Here is a 7680-nt window from a genome sequence, read left to right as displayed (position 1 = left end):
AAGAACATTTGTCAATGCCTGAGACATTTTGGATGTCACAACTAGGAGAAGAGTACTATTCGTATCTAATGGAAGCCTGGGGTGTTACTAAACGTTCTACTGTATATAGAGTAACTCCACACAAAGAGAAAATTTCCAGTCCAAACTGTCACTATGGCAGAAGTTGAGAAACCCTGTAGTAAACACAGTAATAGAGATAGACACAGATAAAGACATAGGTGTATGTGTACATGTACGTGTAGATGTGCATATATGTATATATATATATATACACACAATACACGTATATATATATATACACAATACATTCACACATACATATACATGCACATATACATATACACAGTACATATATATTTATACACACATATGCATGTACAGAGCTGGGATTCCTTGTGGAGCAGCGGATAAGAGCTTGGCTGATAACCCAAAAACTGGCTCTTTGAATCTACCAGCCTCTCCTTGCAAAACCTATGGGGCAGTTCTCTTCTGTCCTCTAGTGTCTCTATGTGACAGAATCAACTTGATGGCAACAGGTTTGGTTTTTTTGAATGCTTGAAATATATGAAACAAAAATAAAAAAAGTTAAAAGTTTTAAGTGGTAGGTAGATGGATGATTACTAAACTTTCTCTTTTTTTCATTTATAGAATGACATTTATGAACTTGTACTACAAATACCAATTTCATTATAAAAATTTTAAAGTGCAAATTCTCAAAATACATGGAAACATTTAATATGTCTAACTTCAAAACAGGTCCTATAAAAGTCCTTGTGCCACAAATGGTAAAGACTGAAACAATACACTTGGCAGGTATTGAACACAAGATTAACAAGGAAAATCTAATCGATCATGGTGGGCATTATCTGTCTTTATACGGGGAAATATTCCAGGTGGAAGGCCCATGCAGATACAGTCCCTGTTATATCTCCATTCGTGGGTTATTTCTTTATTCACACCTGCAAAATGAACACTTCCCTTGAAGATCGTTGGAAAAGTAAATGAGGATTAAATGTTTCAATGCATTTAAGGTATCGCAACAAAAGTCTCAAAAATCAAGGAGTGTTGTTGTTTTTAAAATAATGACAATAATTTATATGAAAGGACTTTTCTTTAAATATGTATACACGAATCGTTCTAGTTGACCTAGCTTCTATGTCAGGGTTATGATGATGAGTAGGTTGAGTAGTGTGTTATCCATGTAACTGACCCCAGCTGTTCTCTCCCCCATCTTCAACTCCGTGACTGCACCATCAGTGTGCCAAGCTTTTGGATTATACATCTTCTACTTTACTTAATACATTTTAGTATAAGTTGACGGACTGCTTACCTAAAGCTCTGTGGTTCCAAACCACCAGTGGTTGCATGGGAGAAAGATGTGGCAGTCTGCTTCCATGGTTATTTACAGCCTTGGGAAACCTTTGGGGTCACTGTTGAGTCAGGATCACCCTAACAGCCACACCTTTGAATATAAATTTACTTAAAATACCTCCTGCCCTAGGAGCAGCTTCTTCATAACTAACATACAATAAGTTGTTTGTAACAAATCAGATATATTTTGTCATCGAAGTATCTAAGATAGTGAGAGGAAATTTGAACAAATTGGGAGAAAGGGACATCCATGTCATTGATTTTATATAATGAAATTTCATTAAAAAATTCCATTTGGATAAAGACATCATCTGGCTTAAGTTATTACATAGTACATAATTCATACAAACATATTTAAATTAAAATGAATAATACATATCCTTAATATACGACAGATTTAAAAAAATGCCAGAGAAGGATGAGGACGGCAGTTTAAGGTAAAAGAATTAATGGTTTGAAATGATATTACTTACAATGAAAATAGCAGGACCAGCAGCCTCTGAGTTAGAAATAATCAAGCAATAGAAAAATACAATCATATTGTATTAAATAATACAATGGTAACAGGAGAAATACACTATCTCACATAAAATATTACTTAGAATATCGTGACCCTAAGTACACACATTGCTTATGTCAGAAAAGAAACTATTGGCCTCTTTCCTCCTAGAACAAAGGAGAATGAAGGAAAAAAAAAAAAAAAACGACTTAAGGAAGCAATTAGACCAAAGGACATATGGCCCACATGAACCACAGCTTCCTCTAACCTGAGACCAGAAGACCTAGATGGTGCCTGGCTATGACTACAGACCACTCTGACGAGGATCACAATAGAAAGTCTGTGGCAGAATGGGAAAAAAAATGTACAAAATTCAAATTAAAAAAAAAAAAGAGACCAGATTTACTGATTTGAAAGAGGCTGGAGAAACCCCTGAGACAATTGTCCTAAGACCATCTTCTAATGTGAAACTATAGACACTGCCCGTGGCCACCTTTGAGCACAAATAACAGACGGGGCTATTAAATTAAACAATAAAATCTGTGAAGAATGTGGCCCTTACAACTACCAACTATAGGAGACCAAAAGGGCAAGAAGGCGGGAAGGGACAGGGAAACCTGACTAATGGACACAGAGAAGCCAGGAAGGAAACGAGGAGAGTGCTGACACATTTTGTGTATGAAGTTTTTATTGGAAAATTAATTTGCTATGTAAACTTTCACGTAAAACACAATTTTTTTTTTTTTAAAGAAGTTTGGAATTGGGTATCAGTAGATATTACAATTAGGAGATCAAGTATCATCAATGAATGCAATAAAAGCAAAGTAAATCTTGTTTAGTTGCAATGATGAAAGGCTGAAGAAAAAAAGTACTTGTACTTCTAAGTATTGCTTTTCCTATAAGGTAAAGGAAGAGAAGGGGACTTCCTCTCAATAGCTTTGGAGTTCCGTGGAGAGCACCAAGTTATTTTCCATAGTTTACCATCTTTGTTGAGTATCTCATTCTCCTTTTATAAAGCTATATTCCTTGAGAAAATTATATATTATTTCTGCCAGATTCTACTGGGAATTGAAGAATACGGTATATATTACGCAATCATCATAAAACTGGGTACTTAAAAGTTTTGCAAACTCTTAAAAATTGCTTTTCACATCTCAACATGAGTTGTGAGATGGAAATTTATTTCCTCATGAAGAGGTTAGCAAAAATATACATTTATACAGTTATTTAAATACGAATTATATACTAAATTACACTTAAGAGGGACATACGAAGAGAGTAGAGCCAGCTTATAACTAAGGATTTGAAAGCATGTCAACATTGGAGACTGAAAATTGTAGCTTCATAATTCTGCCACAGTATTTTTAATACTGCATATGCTTCCTTTACTTTCGTATTTGAGCTCTATTATTCACATAATTAGGCCACCTGAGTGGCACAAACAGTTAAACACTCAGCTGCAAACAAAGGTTGGGGGATCGAATCCAGTCAGAGGTGCCTTGGAAAAAAGGAAGATCTACTCCTGCAAGTTCACAGCCATTGAAAAACTGTGGACCACAGTTCTCTGATGCACACGGGATAGCTATGAGGCCAAATTGACTCCAGGACTGTTTTTTTTTTTTTTTTCTGTTACTTTTTTATTCATATAGTTACTTATACAAAGTAAAAATATCATGTAGACATAATGATGAGGCTTCAAATATGCTTATGAGCCTTTAGCCTCTGAAACAAAATATGAATATTTGAACAAAAAATGATGTTAAAAAAAAGGGAGAGAGATCCTAGTCTCAGGCACTATTGAAAAGTAGAATGTACACAGAACTGACTCAGAAATCCTAATATTTTGCAATGATTTTGCCGTTGAATAAAGGTGGGACCTTGCAAGTGTCACTGAAATGTTTCAGGTATTGGTAAAAAATGAAAAAAGTCTGTCCTTTTACCTGCAATGAAGCCTCTGTCTTGACTCCCCCAAGTGTTTCTTAACATGGCAGAGTAAGAAGGATTTATGGATTTTTTCTTACCCTTGGAGATTCTCCCTGAGGAGATGACAGGCAATTTAGTGACTGTTTCTCAAGCATATGAAAGCATAACAAAATTCCTGGGGGTGGTTGGTTAACTGTCCAGGACATTTTGTATTCACCGGTGACCAAATTTTTATTCATATAGTGTGTACGCATGTCTATGTTTATCTATTTCATATGGTCTTGCATTTTACTCTTTGTTAATGTTCGTTTTTACCACACGGGGATCTGCATTAATATTCTCTACCTGTAAAACAGAACTGTCAACATTCCGCATTTCTACAGTGGTCTCTTCAAATGGATGACAAAATGAAGTTGTGCTTAAAAACTTTCTTACTGCATTATTTAAAAGATTTTAATGGAATAAAAGTTATGCATTGTGTATGTGGGAGGTATCACTTCCTTGATTCCTGTTATTTTTGTTATTGTTGCTATTACTCCTATTTTCAAGGTTTTTTTTTTTTTTCCTTTTTGACCTCATAAACAGAAACGTTACCCTTGTTCACATTTCCTGGTCAATTGCCATCACGTGTTTATGTTTTTTGCTTGTTTGTTTTATTTTCCATCATTACATTTCTGTATTTTATGTTTTTTCATTCTGTCCAATCCTCATTTCAAAACTTTTTTCTCACCTTAATGCCTTTTCTGCTGTGCTTGATATAATCCTCTAGCATATCAACACACCATCGTAAAGTGTGATAGTTTACGTAATGTTTCATTATGAATATATACTTACTGTGCAATAAATATTTTTGCTTCATTTTTTCATCGTAAATATTTATAATGTATCCATTTGTGACCTTTTTTTTTTTTTTGCTTATTTCTCCTGTATGATGATATGTATGTGGCGTAGTGGTTAAGAGTGTGGCTGTTAACCAAAAGATTGGCAGTTCAAATCCACCATGTGCCTCTTGGAAACCCTGTGGGGCAGTTCTACTTCGTCCTATAGGGTCATTATAAGTCAGATTCGACTGGACAGCTTTGAATTTTGTTTGGTTTTATATACATACATATATACATATATTTATTTATAAAACTCATTGCTAACTGAAATGTTGGCTGTTCAAACCCACTAGCCTTTCCAGGGAAAAAAGACCTGGCCATCTGCACCCGTGAAGATTACAGCCTAAGCAAATCTATGGGACGTTTCTACTCTGTCCTATACATTGCTATGATTTTCATCCGACTGGATGACATCTAACAAAACAAAAATTCTTGAATGGTACATCTTTTGTTGCCTCCAACAGAACATTGTCTGACTTTACTGCTTCAGGTAAACAAGTTTTTGGAGGAGGACATCATATTTGGGGAACGAGTGGGCCAACGAGAATGGGGGAAGCCCTCCATAAGCTGGATTGACACAGTGGCTGCACCAAGGTACTCGGACGTACTGATGACTGTGAGGCTAGGACAGGGCCAGGCAATGTTTTCTTCTGTTTTACAGAACGTGACCATGAGTTGGAGTCACTCAGTGGCAGGTAACAACAACAACCACCCTTGGTGATTGACTTTTCACTTCACACGATTCTAATGAGGTCCATTCATGCTGTTGTGTGCATCAATAATTTGTTCTTTTTTTTTACTCCTGAGCATTACTTCTTATGTGGATTTAGTACAGTTTAATTACACATTCACCCATAGAAGGACGTTTTGGGTTGTCACTGGCTTTATCTATTATAAGTAATGTTTCTTTTAACATTTGTGTAAGGATTTTTGTATGAACATAAGTTTTCATTTCTGTGGGATAAATGTGTAAGTGTGGATTGTTTTCATTCTGACAAAGTCAGATGTATCCATTTGTATTTTTCATCCATGTATTTGCATGTACCAATAATTCAGTAGTTTTTATGACAGAATGGTATTAACTTGTTGGAAATACCACAATTTATTCGGTCATTCTCAAGCAGATGAACATTTATGTTGATTCTAGTTTTTCAGTATTACAGATAACCTTGTTATGGACATTTGTACACATGTATTTATAGGGCTAAATGCTGTCCTTTCACTTAGAAGTAAATTGGTTACATTTTAGGGTAAAACTATGTTCAGCTTTTTAAGACCCTGATGCTTAAAAGAAATTCTTTTTGTAAGCATTTTCATGATTTTAATTTTCCACTAGCAGTTTATGAATGTTCCATTTCCCTCACATAATTACTAAACACCTGATATTGTAACAGATGTAGAGTTATGTCATCAATGTTTTAACTTGAAGTTCATGGATGAGTGATGAACTGAACATTTTTAATGTGCTTATTTGCCACCAGAATATGTCCTATGAATAAATGAATGTTCGTTTTTATGATCATTTTTCTGAGCTGTTCTTCTTTTTTACTTTATTATTGATATTATTATTTTTGAGTTTTGAGCCCTATCTCTGTATATATTATGGGGATCTGGTGGAAAAGTTATTAAAGATCAGGGTGGCTCGAACATCCTCTGAAATGTGGAATAGATTTGGTAAGAGGGGATTTATCTCTTTTTTTTTTTTTTCCTGGTCTTACTGAATGTATTCAATCTTTCACACCATGTGTGATGGTAACTGCGGGCTGTTCATGGATGTCCTCTTCAGTTTGAGAAAGCCCTATCTTAATACTAATTTGATCAAAGTTTTATCACTTTTATTAAGACTTTAAAATGTTTCTCTACATCTATTTATATGGCATTGTTTGCCATTTTATTTATTATGATGGATGTGGCTAATTGATTTTTTTTAATGGGAAACTATCCATGCATTCCTGGGGCACACCAAATTAAGTGTACTATTGTCTTTACATATTGCCAGGCTCAATTTCTTTATATTTTTCACGTATGTGCTCTGTTGTTTTCTTTTCTTTTAATGTCTTTGTCTGCCTTTGATATCAGTTTAACCTATCCTCATAAAGGAAATGTAAATATACACTTCTCTTCAGTTCTGTAAATGAGTTTGTGTAGAATTGGCTAATTCTTTTTCCATAAATACTTAAAAAAAAAAAAATTTCCAAATCAAGCCACTTGGAATGATGAGAATGGGGTGTGTTTTAAATTTTCATTTTGATATTCTCTTTATAAATGATATTTTTCTCACATGTTTTCTAGTCTCTACATATATGGAAAAAATATCATAACCCACCTTGCAGGGTCCTATCCTAAAACACAGACTGGAATCTTTTTTAAAGACAAGCTTAGCGTACCTGAAATTTAATTTTTTTCTCATTAAAATTTTTTGAATATTAAAAGAATAAGAAAATAGAAATGGAAAATTAGGAGGGAATACGGAGCAACTATGTCTAGAAATCGTGGCACATATAGAAAATGCTACATATCACACCTCACCCACTAGAAACACAGCATAGTCCGAACCATGGGTTATCTCCTTATGCTCCTTCAAGCAGGATAATCAAAATGATCAGTTCAAACAATAGACCCTGATCAAAACACACGCTCATATTATTCAAATTGAAGAAAATCCAGCCAAACAAAACCAAGGCAACAAACATAACTCGTTGTACAATAGACTTCTTATGCAAGGCTACAGAAACAATTAGAAAATGACTTCTAAACAAGAGTATTGTTTTCTAGAGAGATAAGGATAACAATCTATGAGACAAAAGCAGGGACTTAGGAGCAATATCTGTCCGGGACAGACAAAATGAAAAAACCTGGAAACTTCTGTGGCTGACCTTAATAAATCTGTCTTAATTTACATACCCACTGATACAGGCAAAATTGGTTAATTTAGACAAAACCAGATACTCAGCTGATCATGTTGAATATAGTTTTATTTTGTTTATACTAATAATAAAGTATACA

This window comes from Elephas maximus, chromosome 7, assembly GCF_024166365.1.
Source record: "Elephas maximus indicus isolate mEleMax1 chromosome 7, mEleMax1 primary haplotype, whole genome shotgun sequence".
NCBI classification, from domain to species: domain Eukaryota; kingdom Metazoa; phylum Chordata; class Mammalia; order Proboscidea; family Elephantidae; genus Elephas; species Elephas maximus.
This window is presented reverse-complemented; position numbering follows the sequence as displayed.